Here is an 18,088-nt window from a genome sequence, read left to right as displayed (position 1 = left end):
CTGTACAAGTTAAAGGGCATTAATAGGATTCATGGGTTATTCCAAATTAAACCACCTTTCCCCTACAAGTTCCAAAACAGGGACCCTAGTTTTGTTTGGAAACAGAGTGAAGAATTTCTCCTGTGCAACGGTCCTGCTTAAGGCCCAATTCTCTGGTTGGCCTATTCAACTCTGACAGGGACATTTAAGACCAGGCCACTGGGCCCCTTGACTGGAGTTCCACCCCTCCCTGTAGGGAAGCTTTCCCTGTATGTAAATCTCTAGCCTTCTTGAGGGAGTGGCATGGCATGAAGCCCATTCTCCTGCATATTAGGAGAACGGCTGAACAGAATGATGTAATATACTCTTCAGCATTTCTGTTACTAGGTTATGCTGTCCTCGTTTAAGGCAGCATAAACCTAGTGAGAGGGTACTCCAATGAATTTTTTTTTTTTTTTTAAATCAACTGGAGTAAAAAAAAGTTATTTATACGTTGCTTCTATTTAAAAATCTCAAGGTTTTCAGTACTCATGAGCTGCTGCATGCTCTACAGGAAATGATTGTTTTCGTCAAGTCTGACACAGTGCTCTCTGCTGCTACCTCTGTCTTTGACAATAACTGGCCAAAGCAGGAGAGGTTTCTTATGGAGATTTGCTACTGTTTTGGACAGTTCCTGATAGAGACAGAGGTGGCAGCAGAGAGCACTGTGTCAGACTGGAAAGAATGGTGTCTAGGAGTGAGATGGGGAGTTATGCTGGCAACTAGAAATGAGAAGGCAAGCCATACTAGGAATGAGATGATGAGCCAGGCTGGGGACTATGAATGAGATGGGGAGTGAGAGCAAGGAATGAGAAGGAATATTAGCTGGCTCTTACATGATAAAAGATTTAAGGATCTTGCTAGTTCATTGTCATGTGTATTTGTGCACTGTACATGCTAGCTGACTTTATTAAACTCTTTAACCGGCATACTGTACTGTATTTTCCTCTGAGCAGACCAACCCCTTAAAAGACCACTTTTTTGCTCGAATGTGGGTGGTTCGGCTCAAAGACATTTCATTATATGTATTTAACCTTTCTAATTTTAAAATCCTTTTTTGTGACAAATTGGTTCAGAAATGAAGAACAGAAGAACAGAAATGATCCTTTATATAAGGATTCGTTCCATCATGCTCTTAGAACATGAGGGCAGAAAGTCATTCCAGTCAATAAAGAAGTTATCATGATCAGCAAAAGAGTAATAGAAAGGCATCTGTAAAATCCCGTTCAAGTATACTTAAAAAGTTGTCATCGTTTCCTCCTTAATAATGTCCTTTTTTGTTGAAAAGTCAGTCATTACCTTTATCTGTTGCCGAGAATAACAACAAGAAAGGTCACTCGGATCCCTTCAGATCCCATTGTATAATTACCCGTACAATGTTCTATGAGCTGTGAATGAGAGTCTGTGGTTATAATATTTCCATCTCAGGCTGAGACAGACTACTCTAGGTTGATTCGCAAGTTTTATTATATAAAATAATAAACTAACAAAGTTTGTTCTGAATGTAAATAAAATGATTAAAAAAATCCAATTCTTTTGTCATTTGTTTTAGGCAGTCTGTACAGGAGCAAGGACTCACTGAGAAGCTAGGCTACATTGTATGCCTCCAGCTCTTAAAGTGGTTATCCAGCACTACAAAATATGGCCACTTTTGCACCACTCTTGTCTCGAGTTTGGGTGCAGGTTTTGAAACTCAGTTCCATCAAAGTAAATGTAGCTGGAGAACTGAACTGGACTGAACTGGACTGAACTGGCCCGCCACCCGCAGCCCCCGGCCCGGAGCATACATTACCTGCTTGCGTGCGGCAAGGCAGCACTGATTGGCTGATGGGGACTGACGGGAGTCGGGAGCCTTACACTCAGCCGCGGTGCCGAGCAGGCAAGGTATGCTTCAGGCCAGGGTTGCTGGCTGCGAGTGGCGGTGGTTAAAGGGGCCGGCTCACATATCTGCAGTGGAATGAAAATTCTGCTGTGGATATGTAACCCCATAGACCTTTACACTACCAGTATCCGTAGTGGATTTCGCTGAGAACTCGCAGTGTGAAATGCACTATGCGGTATGTGTGAACCTACCCTTAGGGAATTTTTTATTAAGATCTCCTTGTACTCATGATCATGCGTGAATTGTGATATGTAATCCATCAAATGGATATTGCATTGAAAAAACTGAATATATTAGTCCATGAGGAAGGAGGCGTGGATCTCCGAAATGTCTGCAGCAGAGTGGCATCTCTGGGTGTTTTGGAAATGAAGACTTCTAGCTTTGAGCTGATATTTATTGTATCTGACGACTGCTGTTTAGAAATAAGAGAATCTTGGTGAAGACAACAAAATCGTGAGTACTATCTATGTATGCCAAATAGGAAGCAGATTGAGTCAGAGAGCACGTTCCTATATGTTCCTATATGGGCAGCACTGTGGCGCAGTTCTCCGTGTTTGCGTGGGTTTCCTCCCACACCCAAAAACATACAGGTGGTGAAGCACTGCGGTATCTGGGTGCGATATACTAAATAAATAAATAAATATATAAATATATGTGTGAATTTTGGCAGGAGTCCCGGCTCCTATATATGGAGCAGTAAAGCATACACTGTATGTGTATGGTCTCACAGCTCCTCTATAGAAAAAATTTATATATTATGCATTACTACTTATTATATGGCACATGTTGGTAAGAAATTGTTTAGTGCATTACCACTTAACGTCTTACACTCCTAGGCCGGACACTTTGCACCTGGCCCACTGAGTGTAGGGCTAAATTCAGATTGGAAATTTAGCTCAACACTAGTCCTGATAGTTAAAACTATTGAAAAACAGAAATGACAGGAATGGTAAGTTCCAAAATAAACAGAAAAGTATTAACCCCTTAGCAGCCCATGACGTATCCACGTAAGCGCCCAAAAATTCCAAAGTGCAAAATTGCGCAATTTTTGGTCGCATTAAATCCAGAAAAAATTTAATATAAAGTGATCAAAAAATCGCATATGTGCAAACAAGGTACCAATTGAAAGTACAAATCATGGTGCAAAAAATGACACCTCAAACAGCCCCACAGACAAATAAAGGTATTATAAGGATGGGAATAGAGCAATTTTAAACACATTTATTTTTTTTTAAAAAGGTTTTAATTTTTTAAAAGTCGTCAAATAATATAAAAGTTATGCAAGTTACATATCGTTGTAATCATACTGATGAAAGGAACATAGATAACATGTCAGTTTTAACATAGGTCAAACGGCGTAAACGTGAAATTCCCTGAAATCAAAGATTAATTTTTGTTTTCAATTTGACAGCGCAAATGATTTTTTACCAGTTTCGCAGCATTTTTATGGAAAAATAAAGCCTGCCATTGCAAAGTACAATTGGTTTTGCAAAAAATAAGGGCACATATGGGTCTCTAGGTAAAAAAAATGCAAGCGCTATGGCCTTTTAAACAAAGTAGAAAAAGCAAAAATGCAACACTGAAAATTGGCTATGACCTTAAGGGGTTAAAGATATAAAACAGACTAAACTTTAGTACTATAGTTCTTAGGTAAAGTAATATTAATCTAATAATCTGCAAAAACTTAACCTGCCTGAGTCGCTGAATGGCTGAGCAGACAATTCCTGTGTTGGTGTGACATCACTGGAACTAGGAGAGAGGGGATAACTGAGGTGGACTGGGGGCTCCAGGTCTGGGGTACTGAAACGGGTGTAAATAACTTGTTTATTACGTTTATAATACCCCTGCTGTCCTTTAATTTTTCTGTTTACCCGGACAACTTTTAAACCTTTAGGTCATATTAAAATCACAGTTTGCCAACAAATTGCACATATACTGTACATTGGTTTGCTGCGCTTTAGGGTGCGAGCCCAAACACCTATACTCTCGGGAAATTACCTAAATGTAGTTACTAGCTAACTCTAGAGTTTATACACCCCAGTAATGTATAGATGTATATCTTTCACTTATAGCCTGTTTTTATTTCTTTTTAGTGCAATTCTATTTAAAATTCTCCTATATTGTTTTCCTTTTTATGTAGCCATTTCATGAAATTTATCTCCAAGTGAGGTTTAACTGATTCAAATCAGCTTTTCTGTTTTACCAAGATTAGTTTATAATATATAGATGATAGATATACATGCTGCTGGGAGAAGAAATATACCTTTGCAAAGACCAAAATAGACTGTGAGAACATGTTCTCAGTAAATCTCCAAATATCAGGCTAGCGCTGTATTTGTTCCATCTCAAGTGTTTGCTTCCTAGCTTCAAGTTCTGCAAAACAATTCTATTTACACTTATTAGCACATTTCTACTGTATTGTTTATGAGTTTGTGCCAGGTATACAATTGATTGCTCAATGCATTTGCATGTTCTTATAGAAGGGATGAAATCACAATTACTGGGATGAGTTCACTTTTGGATCTGTATGTTAAGATTATTTGGACTCTTAAAATATGGTATTTTGAACATGAACAGAAAAATTATTTAGAAAATTAATATGAGCTGTTTGTATTTGTAAAATTAGACCTGTGTGATGATTTATACATACCTAGTAAAAAGCTGTTGTATGGCTGAGAAATATCTGGCCAAATGTCTAAGTTTGTGTCTGAATATTGTGATTTGACCAAAATTAACTTGTCAATTTGAAACTGGAGAGAATAAAAAACACCGGGGGCGCACATAGTGTGTTACTGCAAACTGGACATTCAAATAGAAATGGTGGCTTTGGAGCCGCCCACCTGGGGTGGTCGTGCTACTAGCCCCACACCGCCGGTCGCATAATCAAATAACGAGCTTCTTGCAGCCAGTCCCTGGGCCGGGAGATCCCAGGGGAGAATCAATGGAAGGTTATGCCAGCTGGAGGTACAACCGTGCCGTCAGCGCCACTAAAAGTCCCGGATCTTCCTGCACGGTTGTACCTCCAGCTGGCATAACCTTCCATTAACTTGTCAATTTGTATGTTACTCTACCATTTCTGCATACATTAAAGTATTAACCCTTTGAGGACCAAGCCCGAATTAACCCAGTGGACCGCGCAAATTTTGATTCTTGTGTTTTCGTTTTTTCCTTCTCCCTTTCTAAGAGCTCTACCACATTCAGTTTTAAATCTACAGGGCCATGTAAGGGCTTGTTTTCTAAAGGAGTAGGTGAACTTTGTAATGGCGTCTTTCATTCTACCATAACAGGTATGATAGAACCCCAAAATTATTATTTATGAAGAAATTGGTAAAATCGTAAAAAGAATGCGATTTGGTAACTTTTGGGGGATTCATGTGTCTACGTAATGCACTATATGGTAAAAGCGACATGATACCATTATTCTATAGGTCAGCCCGAACACAACCACATGCAGGTTTAGACAGATTCTCTAGGGTTGTATATATATTTTTTTTTAATGAAATCATTTTTTTGGCAATTAATTATTAATAAAATGGGCCTATTGTGACGCTTATAACGTTTTTATTTTTTCACCTACAGGGCATTATTGGGTGTCATTTTTTCTACAATTATCTCTAGTTTTTAATAATACCATATTTATGAAGATCGGACATTTTGATCACTTTTTGTTGAATTTTTTTTTATTTATAATGTAACATAAAATCTGTAAGCCTGGCACTTTTTCCCCTCTTTTCGTGTACACCATTCTACATTTGTGATGACGCTTGTTATATTTTAATAGATCAGACAATTACACACCCTATGGTATATTATATGTTTGTTTATTTTTTTTTTTATATGTTTTATTTATATAATGGGAAAGGAGGGTGATTTAAAGTTTTATTGGGGAAGGGGCTCTGGAGTAGTGTAATAATGATTTAAACTTTTTTTTTAACACATTTTAAGTCCCTCTGAGGGACTTTTACATACATTACTTTGATTTCATAAACTGATCATTGCTATGCCATAGGCATAGCATTGATCAGTGTCATAGGCGATCTGCAGGTGAGAGACCTCCGGCGGTCCGTTACAACAACCAGAACTCCCGCAGTCACACTCAAATAGCCCCATGGACCAAAAAAAAGGCGTCATAAGGATGAAAATAGTTTTAATTTTTAAAAGCTGTCAAATAAAATAAAATTTACACAAATTGCCTATGATTGTAATCACACTGACTTGCGTAACACAGATAACATGTCAGTTTTACCACAGGGTTTTACCACAGGAGTTAAGCTGAAGATTTAATGAAACCTTTCTGAGGATGAAAGTAAAAAAAAAAAAAAGCTACCCTCACTCTCAGCATCCTTGGCCCTATAGGGAAATAACAGCAGGTTACAGTCTTTTAACCTGCTGTTAGTTTCCCTTTAAGCTTCCTTTACACTACTGTTTCTTTACTTGACGCTTATTACATGCTTCACACGTAGATTGTTCTTTGTTTTGAACTTCAAAGTATCACTGATCTTATGTTCTCTTTGAAAGTTTCAATATTTTTTTAAAAAAAAGACTTATGGCTCAATGATCTAACCACGGTGCTCAAAATTTTCACATATGTGCTACTTTTTTTTTTTTTTTTTTTTTTTTAATAGCTTTAGCTATGGCTTCCTTCAGTAGTGGATTATAATAGGGGCGTTTTGGGCGGCAGCCCGGGGCCCTGAGCTTCTGGGGGGCCCATGACCACCAAAAAAGACTTATACTTTCAATAGTGTACTGTCTCCTGGCTACACTTCTGCCATGATTTGCAAAAAATCACTGTTTTTTTATGGCAATTTTGCACAAATCAGGACATCTTGACATTATCTATCCTGTACTATGAACGCCAGGCTAGTGCTTCCGTAGTTACAGTGGGGTGGGGGGGGGGGCCCAGGCTTGGTGAACAGCCCGGGGACTATGGTAAAGTTAATCCGCTCCTGGCTTCCATACATTCAAGTTAATTAATATAAACCACTAACATCCCATAGCTATGGAAAAGATAATAAAACAAACATGTGCTGCAAGTTTCACTATGGGATGCAATATATTTTTCGGGTAAAAAATTTAGAAAAAAATTAGTATGCAGATGTGTCCACCCTTACCTTTCCTTAAGCCAAATTGTATATTCTAATTAGTCCTGAAAACATAGCATCATAGCATCCTGACACTTAAAAGACACATAGGGGGAAAGTTATCCAACAAGAAAGTTGTATTTTTTGGCGTAAAATGGACAGATGCGAATTAATTTATTCGCAAATGGCCGTTTGACGCCACCTTCACCAGTGGGAAGGGGAGGGGGTGTGGAGGGGACGGAACAGGGGTGCGGAGTCAGTGTCCTCTTCATTTATCATTTTTCGCAACAAAAAATGATAAGGAAACCTACGCCAGCTCTAAACTGGCATAGGTTTCCTTGCACACAGACTGCCGCGCACAGGATTTATGTAGAGGCAAAGCGCCTCTACATAAATCCTCTACATAGTGTTGGAGGTGCAGGGACATTTTTACGCCTGGCGCAAAAAACACTGGACTTAATAAATGTCCCCCATAGGGCTTATACTTAGTAATATGTGCAAGGAAACAAAATCACTGAAAAAATTGTAAAGATTTACTAAGATTTACTCTGGTCTTCAGTAATAGCCCATGTCTAACAACTTCATGACAGAGGCCTCTCTATAAATCCAGGGCATCTGAGGCTGTGCCTACAGCAGTCCTGGAAATCTAGGTCAGCACAGAGATTGTGAGTGCAATATACACCAATATTTGGGTGTAAATTCATCATACAGAGAAAACTATACTCCCTTTATGGAAAGCCCTGTCCCTTTACCTTGAATCTATCCCACTCAGTAAATCCAGTGCAGTGTGGCAAAAACCTGACATTGCCTAAATATTAATGAAACCCAGGCTCGGACTGGGCCACAGGGGAGCCGGGGAATTCCCCAGTAGGCCCCGAGTTGGAGTGGGCCCCGTCCCCCTGTCAGAGTACAAAGGGCTTTCAGGGCTGGAGACTGCAGCAATGTGGTCTCCACCCAGCAAGCCCAGCCAGGGCCCCATGCTCGGTAACCGGGTGCCGAACCTTCCTGTTTAACTGGAAGCGATCGCAACAATCGCTTCCAGTTAAATGTAGTGTTCTGATTGACAGCGTGAGAAGCCATAGGCTTCCCGCCCTGTCAATCACTCTTGTGACCGCAAAAAGCGTTTTGCTTGCGATCACAAGAGTGTCACCCCCATCCCCGAAAGATTCACAGCTTCCTGGTGGAGTCCAGTGCAAGGCGCACCACTGAGCTCTGTGTGCGCCGCGGCAGCAGAGACTTCCGGTACAGAGAGCGCATACCGAAAGTCCCAGCCCCCGTGGCGCACACAGAGCTCAGTGGTGCGCGCTGCACAGGACTCTACCAGGGAGCTGCGAATCTGTCGGGGAAGAGAGGAGAAGAGACCCGCGACCGACGGGGGAGCATGTGGGTACATGAGTTGTGTGTGAGTTTTTTTTTTTTAAATCACAGATTTAAGAGAGACACTATAAGAGATCAGAGACACTATAAGGGGGATATGTATAGGGACATGGACACTATAAGGGGGCTATGTATAGGAAGATGGACACTATAAGGGGGCTATGTATAGGGGGATGGACACTATAAGGGGGCTATGTATTGGGGGATGGACACTATTAGGGGCTATGTATAGGGGGATGGACAGTATAAGGGGGCTGTGTATAGGTAGATGAACACTATAAGGGGGCTGTGTAAAGGGGCATGGACACTATAAGGGGGCTATGTATAGGAAGATGGACACTATAAGGGGGCTCTGTATAGGGGCATGGACACTATAAGGGGGCTATGTATAGGAAGATGGACACAATAAGGGGGCTGTGTATATTAAGATGGACACTATAAGGGGGTTATATATAGGAAGATGGACACTATAAGAGGGCTATGTATAGGAGGATGGACCCTATAAGGGGGCTATGTATAGAAAGATGGACACAATAAGGGAGCTGTGTATAGGACGATGGACACTATAAGGGGGCTATGTATAGGGGGATGGACACTATAAGGGGGCTATGTATAAGTGGATGGACCCTATAAGGGGGCTGTGTATAGGACAATGGACACTATAAGAGGGCTATGTATAGGGGAATAGACAGTATAAGGGGGCTGTATATAGGAAGATGGACACTATAAGGGGGCTGTGTATAGGAAGATGGATACTATAAGGGGGCTATGTAAAGGGGGATGGACACTATGAGGTGGCTATGTATAGAAAGATGGACACTATAAGGTGGCTATGTATAGGAAGATGGACACTATAAGGGGGGCTATGTATAGGATGATGGACCCTATAAGGAGGCTATGTATAGGGGCATGGACACTATAAGGGGGCTATGTATATGAATATGGATACTATAAGGGGCTATGTATAGGGCGATGGACAGTATAAAGGGGCTGTGTATAGGAAGATGGACACTATAAGGGGGCTATGTATATGGAGATGGATACTATAAGGGGGCTATGTATAGGGGGATGGACACTATAAGGGGGCTATGTATAGAAAGATGGACACTATAAGGTGGCTATGTATAGGAAGATGGACACTATAAGGGGGGCTATGTATAGGGGATGGACACTATAAGCGGGCTATGTATAGGGGGATAGACAGTATAAGGGGCTGTGTATAGGAAGATGGACACTATAAGGGGGCTATGTATAGGGGGATGGACACTATAGGGGGGCTGTGTATAGGAATATGGACACTATAAGGGGGGTGTATTAGAATATTGACACTATAAGGGGGGTGTATATGAAGATGGACACTATCAGGGGGCTGTATACAGGAAGTGAGGGTGTAGAGGGGCTGATACAGATGTGCAGTGTGTATAGAGATGAGGATGGTGCCAGAGTGAGGAGCCTAATATGTTTCTCTGGCAGATTCTGTGGATTTGTGGCTCGGAGAAGTTATGATGGCCCAGGGCAGATGGAGAAGAAGATGAAAAGGGAAGAACTCTGATCAGAGAAGACGTCCCCTGTAAGTCACTTGATGTAACTACACTGTATGTTATATGGTGAAACAACCTGTGTAGAGCTGGGTCTACTGCTATATGACTGGATGAGGTGATATTGGTCTGTGTACAGTGAATTGTATTCAGTAGCAGCGTTGGTGTTAGTCAGTATTTGGTGGTGTTAGTATGTGTTGGTATTATGTGTTACCTGTAATCCTGTACTGTGTTTTATTTGATTCAGTATACTGGATTTGGTCAGTAAAAATATGGTGGTGATGGTTGTGGTGTGGCGGTAATATTTCCCCCCTGTATTCTGGTAATATTGGTAATATTGGTCATAGTATACAGGATTAGGTCAGTAACAGTATGGTGGTAATATGTATGGTGATAATATTTCCCTCCCATATACTGGTATTATTGGTAATATCAATCATTGCACACTGGATTTGGTCAGTAACAGTATGGCGGTAATATGTGTGAGGATATTTGCTCTTTATATACTGGTGTTATTGGTAGCTGTATGACTTTTGTATCTAAGTATGCAGTGTTAGGCTTATGTGCACACAATGTATTAGACTGGCCGTTCTGTGACCCGGCTGGGTCACAGAACGGCCGGTCTCTGCAAAGATAATTCCGGCCGGTACTGAAGTGTACTGGCTTCAGCGCGCTTCCAAAATACCCACAACACACTGTGAAGCGTGCGGCCGCAGCCATTCGCTCCACAGTGTGCACTGACAGAGCTTTCTGCGGCTGCAATTCAATGAATAGCGGCCACAGAAAACAGACATGTCAGTTTTTAGCGGCTCCACTAGGGATCCCGGCCGGAGCGTATACTATGTGTATACGCTCCGATCGGGATCCCATAGACAGCAATCAACTTATTTTTTCATATTAATCATGCCCATTATTGCAATCCGCAACAACGGCTGTAGGAATACGAAAAAATACGTTGTGTGAACATGACCTCATCATGCAAAGACAATTGTCTTATAGCCCGATTACACAGGCCAATTGTAGGTAACAAGAGCACCTAGGAAGTCCCATGTTAAAGTGCCAGAGATCAGCCGACAAGCAAGCAAATGCCCGATAGTCGGATGATTTGATCTTTTGTGTAATAATCATTGCTGTCGGACGCACATCTCTATCTATTCCTGCCCTGCTGATTAGCAATCGTTTGCAGCCCTACACTGCCACATATCACGCCGTGTTAATGGACCCTTATTAATGTTACCATAGCTAAGTATGGTGGCTGAAGGGTGGGCCCAGAGAATAATTTTTCCTGGTGGGCCCAAGGCACTCCAGTCCGACACTGATGAAACCTCCACCCACACACACTGTATTCAGACAGAAGTTAAGAAAGAACACAAGTCCACTCCCCCCTGTTTGAGGAATTATAGTGCAACTAAATCCCTAAATCTGATCTGAGTTATTGACTTTTCTTTTTCTTCTCCATTTAGCTTGAAGACTCCTCCTGGCCACAATACAAACTCCCCACTTCTATTACCCCACACAGCAATAGTGCCCACTCTGTGCCTCCATATAATAGGCTCCCCCATGGTACAATATAGTAATTTGGTCCTCTCAATGCTTTTTTTAGGCGCAGATGGGGCAGATTGGTGTAAAAATATTCGCAAAAGGTATTTTTGCACATATTTTTTTTGCATCGGCCCCATCTGCACCACCTTTGCCAGTGGGGTGGAGAGGAGGCGTTACAGGGGGTGAGGCAGCACGCATAGGGGGCGCAGCCTCTGTGTGCGCTGCATTTATCATTTTTCCGGCAAAAAACTATACTAAAACCTACGCCAGCTTTAAGCTGGTGTAGGTTTAAAAATTTTTGCACGGACAAGCTCTGTGCGCTCGGATTTATGTAGAGGCAGTGCGCCTCTACATAAATCCCCTGAGCTCCAGAGATGCGGGGAAATTTGTAAGCCTGGCGTAAAAAATGTCCCCCATAGTATACTCTCCAGCCGAGAACCGTTTTGTGCGTCCGCTATTCATTAAATAGTGACCGCACAGAACTGTCAGTTCACACAATGGCCGCACTCTCCATTGTGTGCAATGGGGAATTGAGATGCTGTTTGGATTCCCAATTCAACATAAATGAAGTTCATTCGGCAGGTACTGCAGTACTAGCCAGGATGATCTTCACTGACACTGTCCATTCTGTGACTCGGCCAGGTCACAGAACGGTTGGTGTCTTAAGCTGTATGAACCCAGCCTAAAGGTGAATATACAGTTTCAAGCTACGCTCATATGCCCTACAATCTGGGGCCTGTATCCTGGATTCTTCGGAGGGCAGCACAGAACAAGTGTGCCAGTCTGACACTGGATAAGTGCTCCCCCACCCCCAGCCCCTGTGCGTAGTTACTGGCTGCACCAGCTATATGTCAGCCTTTGAATCTGTGCACTGTCTTTCCTGCGATCAGATTTAAAATGCTGGTCGAAAGTGCAGCCAGGAAAAATACTCTAAATTATTAATAAAAATAATAATAATAATAATAATAATGGAAAAAATAGCTCACTGAACAAGGTCAAGTGTTGAATTCCTTTAGGTAGAATCTCCATCTTCCAAGGCTGCATTGTATATTCTCACAGAAACAAGACATTGTTATAAACGTAATTTTTCGGAGTCAGACCAATACATATAACTGAACTAAGGCAATTTTTTCTAAGCAAAATTAGGACAGATTACTTCACATTACCCAAGACATGACTTGGTGTTTCTCATACCATGCTTATCCCATAGTCATTATTATCTATTACTGTCTTCTGAGAATTACAAATGCTCTAGTCTTCTCCATGTATATGTGACTATCTTCCTACAATGTAATAGCTGTTTTATGTCCTAGTGACATTAAAGGTCAGAGATGGAACTATGCATGACATTAGTACAGTATGTGATATTCCAAAATTGATTAGAGTGAATTCTGCTGGAAGGAATAAAGTAGTGATTACTGATTCTGTCTCCATTCAGCCTCATGCACATGACTGTATTACATGATCAGAATGCATGAGCCCTCATTAATACAGATCATTTGCAATGCTCATCAGATAACTTATAGTTTTATAACCTACACATGTAACTAACAGGCTACTTATAATAAGCAGTGCAGTGAAACCCCGCACCGATGGATTGACTGCAGATAGCTACTTGTATCACCTCTGTGATAAGCTAAAGGTGGTGTTGAGCTCGGAGCATGATCGCCTTATGTTACATAATTACATAGTTAGTACAGTTGAAAAAAGACACATGTCCATCAATTTCATCTTAGGAGGGGATGGATGAGGGTAAGGGGGATGGATGATGGGTACATTCTATACATATGTATTAATGTTATTTTGATCTAAGAACTTAATGCAGTTTCGCACTAAGTGCGCCGTGGGCTTCTTGTATCTCCACAGTATCTTTAAATCAGGTAACACATTTAAATATAGGCAACTAAAATACTCTATCATAAAGTGATATATCTTGATGGATAGAGCTCATGCACTTCTGAAATATGTTCTGAAATATATTAACAAACTAAAATTTCATAGTAAAATTTATGAATTGTGAATATAATCATTATGGAAATTGAGATAAATGGATGACTGTGTACAGGAATGGCAAGCAACATTATAACGGCAGATTAAAGGAAAGTAATGCGTTGAAATAATCAGTAACAACTTATGATAAAAGCTATTTTAATATTGCAGAAAATCAAAGACACTGTTCAGAATAGATTGTTTCCATATTATATCGGTTATGTTGTTGTCCCCAGCCATTCAGTAACATTAGATGGTTGGTTGCCTTATAAAATATAATTTTTTTGTATTCCGTTTATCATAGTACATTATACTGTATCTTATTGATGCAGCGCTCGCTGTCAAAAAGTAATGAGAAAGTGACAGCAAAGTGACATAATACTGCTAAAGAAAAAATAAATGTTGTAGATGCATCTCATACGTGCCTTTCACTGGAATTCCTTTAAGCACTTTATATGGGTCTTCAGAAGCGCCTATGATTCCTGCCAGATATTGATTAGGCTTTTGGAAGAACTTTAGAGAAGATGAAGTAGATGAGATGATTCAGCTACAACTTCTTTTCTTTTTTGTTGGTAGGATCCTTAAGTTCTTTATCCATAGAGACTTACAGTTCCGCCTCATAGTAAAAGAACTATTTATTTATTTACTGTTGTTTATATAGCACCAACATGTCCCACAGCACTGTAGGCAATATAGAGATTACAATCTGACTACTATATATCAGAGAACTGTCTATTAACCCTTAAATGAGAAGTATGGGCATTTTGATCAGGAGTTTGATCAGGAGTTTGGACTTACCTCTCCCCATGCCCGCCATATGAGCTGCGGGACCGGCCTTGGGACCCGTGACAGGCTCTGGGATCTCCAGCACTGACACATCAAGACCCGGCTGATGAACTGGCCCTTAGCCAGTCAGTGATTGAGGTGGGATGCTGCTCCAGTGACTGATTGGCTGAGCGGTCAGTCTATCAGCCGGGACAGGCGTTTTCCCCCGAGTTGTGACAGGCCTTTCCCCCCGAGTTGTGACGTCAACTCAGGAGAACATGCCTTTTGGGCGGGGTCCCAAGGCCGTTCCTGACGCTCACCATGGGCACGAGGAGGGGTAAGTTCATACTCCTCAAATTCCCCCCTGTCCCGGTGGCTGTCAGATTTTAAACGTTGGACTTCTCCTTTAAAGGCCATGGCAAGTTTACATTTGACAGGCACAGTGAACTTATAATTGGGCATTCACCTGTGTGCAATTTTGCAGATGTTACAAATGGGGAAGGTAAGTAAAGGATTTGTTCCACGCCCGGAATGATGTGTAAGAGCCACGCGGCTCTGTCATTACAGTGCCATGGCGATTCAGAGAGTTTCCCCACTGCCGGCATGAAATTGAAACATCATACTGGAGAGGAACAACTCTATTACTCCCCTTATCTGTCCATAACATCTGCAAAATTGTGAACGTGTGAACACCCTTTAAGAGCCTCCAGCTCCTGTGTAGATGTTCCAATCAGGTATGATCACCAGCGCAATTAATCTTGCTCTTTGTTTGGATAAATGACCAGACAGTATTCACAAGGTATAAAGCATGCTATGCTTCTGAGCATGTTTCATACACCCCAGTAGATCTTGCGAAGGGGTTAAAGCCATGTTAAATCAGGTACAGTTTATACAGCTGCACACAAGCTTGAGATAAGATTACCATGTACAATGTCAGCATTGGCAGCTGCTGTAGAAAGTACACTGTGGATCAGTGCAAACTGGTTTTCAGTGTGATAAATCCAACTTAATTTTTTGCTGATTTGCAGATGCATATGGCTTTGGTATTTATCAGAAGTTCCAAATGTATAGTAAATTGTAAGATTTTGCAAAGAGGAATGATACATAGTTTTGTTCCGTGATTTGGGATGGTCTACTAGCTATGACATTATATGATATTCTGTGCACTTTAAAATACATAGATTCAGCCTGAGAAAGGCCTATTTCCTATTTTAGAATGACATCTATGTTTTTATTGCAGATCTCACTGACCCTCAGAGAACCCTGAACCCAACCCCATCAGACATCATAGATATGAACTAAAATGTTGACTGTGAGGCAGGCCTTACCGCCTATCATTAAAGCTTAACTTCTCAAATGTTTTATGGCTAAATGGATGCAAATCCCAATAGACCTGTTAAAAAAAATCTAGTGCAAAGTCCTTCCAGATGAGTGGAGACCTCTAAAGCTGCTATCGGAAGAGAGACAAACTCTGTGTTATGGTCTATGATGCTTCACGTCACATGTGGATGTGTCCATAGACCCTAGGCCATGTCCTGCAGGTTATTTACAGTATATATTTATCCATAAAACTTTATGTCAATTGAACATTGTTTCAACTATATTTTTAGCTCAGCTTAGTGGTTGCAACTTTTTTACTACTTAAAATGTTGGGCTAGGAAAAATGGTTGCACTCACACAATTTATTATCTTACAAATTTTGCAGCTAGACCATAAATAATTTTACTAGTATTGCCCCATTTAGTTGCTCCTGGTTTCTTAGCTTATTTAGCTATAACTACAGATTAGGATTATGACACTGTTCTTCCCAGTAGGCAGAGATGGTATGGGCTTTACCTGGCCATGTGATGTTGTGCTGATGCATTATGGGGTTGAGAACAGATCTGAAAGGGAGGGAATGCAGTCTGAAATCTGAAAGTCAATATGGTGGCTAAGGTCACATGACATGAAATAGATATCACAATAGGAATACCGAGCGATGAGTAAGCATTATTTGGTCAAAAAAATTACAGGAGTGCTTCTTTTAATATATTTTATTGTTGATAAAAATCTTCTAAACAATCAGCAGATCGATGTGGGTCCAGCTTCTGAAAACCCAGGAGAACATATGATAATGGGGAAATGCTACTAAACATTTTCTTGTAATTTTTGCTAAAAGAAAATACATCCTGGGCATTCGAATGATTGAAAGGAAAAAAAACAAAAAACAAAAAAAAATAGGGTAAATCTGGATGAAGTTTCTAGGGTAGGGGACTGAGGTGGACCTGCTCACCTGAAGTTGTGCAGATACCAGGAACAACGCTAGCAGAAAGTTTGATAAGTCTACCTTCAAGCAGTGAAGAAATGGGAAAGGTAAGCCAGTTATGAGAGAGTCGCATAAAGATCAGTTCCAGACTGGATATCCAGTCTGGATACTATCTTCGAGAGAACTGACGAGAGAATTTAGTCTCTCGAAACAGAATGGGGGATATTTATCAGGAGTATCACTGGAGTACAAGTAAGCCCGTCTTAAAGTAGTCCCCGTCCCCATTCACCGGTTTTAAAAGAAGGCACACACCTCTTTGAAAATTTGAAGAGACCTGCACCTGCCGCATGGTATAAATTTCTGTAGGAGCAGGTGTAGATTTCCGACCTAACTTGGACCCTGCCCGTGAGGGCTTACAACCTGTTTCCAGTTGTAAATCATAATAAGTTAGGTGTGGGAAGTGGCCATGCCTCCTACTGGCCTAGATGCGCATCCTTCCCAGCCGTACTCCATGGAAAAGGCACCGATTTTAACACAAACCGGTGGTTTGCAGAAAAGTCTTTACCTTTTCTGTGGCATACAACAGGGGAGCATTCTATTCAGGATAAAATGATCAGCATGGGGAAATCCGACTGCCCATTTCTTTCTTGCCATCCGCCATCCATAACCTTCTTAAATTGTTGTCTAATCCCACCAAAATTTTTGGATTTAGGCTAACGTTTTTCTAATGTACATGGCCAGCTTTAGTTAGTGGTTCTCCAGTTTTGATGATAGAGTATATCCTAAGCAGTTCTCTAGCCAAAATATATGCCATAAGCCATAATTGGGGCTATTAAAATGAGGTGGTTGTTGTTCGGCAATTTATTTAAGTGACAATGAGAATAATGTGTGGCTTGGTAAAACATGTTACAAGACATAGACAAGCCCTCCGGCTGTAACCTGATGGAAATTTAGTTCATATTGTGCATTATACAATATAATTCCCATTCCTTTCTATTCGAAGCAACACTATAACTAGGGAAACGCTTATTTTGCTTGTACTATTGAAATTTCCATTTTGTATCAGAAAATACTTGTCAATTCCAAAACTGTTTCTCAATTAATCCGTAATGAACTAACAGTTCTTGGGACTCAAGTTAATCTATTGCTTATTCATTTTCTGTTCCCATTGAATGATGAATCTGACATGATTCATGAACTGTTGATTAAAATATTGATCACATTTGTCCCTTTCTTTTATGTCTGTCTGTCAATCAATGAAACTCAGGACTGGGAATCATGGCCTGCTGACAGAATTTTCATTAGATCACTTAGAAGTGTGGCTCCATCAATACAGGCTCACATACATACAAACATATATAGATTACCTCTAGTGTCTAGTTTAGCCTGATTAACAAAAGCATTGAGCGTTACAATCCGCCATTGCTAAGAACTGTCTGTCTATGCATTTTATGTTTTGTTACAGTGAAAATGTGCCTTTATATTCCACTTCTGGAAACTATGTTCCTTTTTTGCTATTCTGTATGCTTTTTTTATATGCAAAAATTTATTTACTAATCTTAGTGATCACTATTTTATTCATACAATCTGCAAATAGCAAATAATGGTGTTTCTGCATTTAACTATACAACAATGTCTAAATGATACCAAA

The sequence above is a fragment of the Dendropsophus ebraccatus genome, chromosome 12 (genome assembly GCF_027789765.1).
Source record: "Dendropsophus ebraccatus isolate aDenEbr1 chromosome 12, aDenEbr1.pat, whole genome shotgun sequence".
Taxonomy (NCBI): Eukaryota; Metazoa; Chordata; class Amphibia; order Anura; family Hylidae; genus Dendropsophus; species Dendropsophus ebraccatus.
This window is presented reverse-complemented; position numbering follows the sequence as displayed.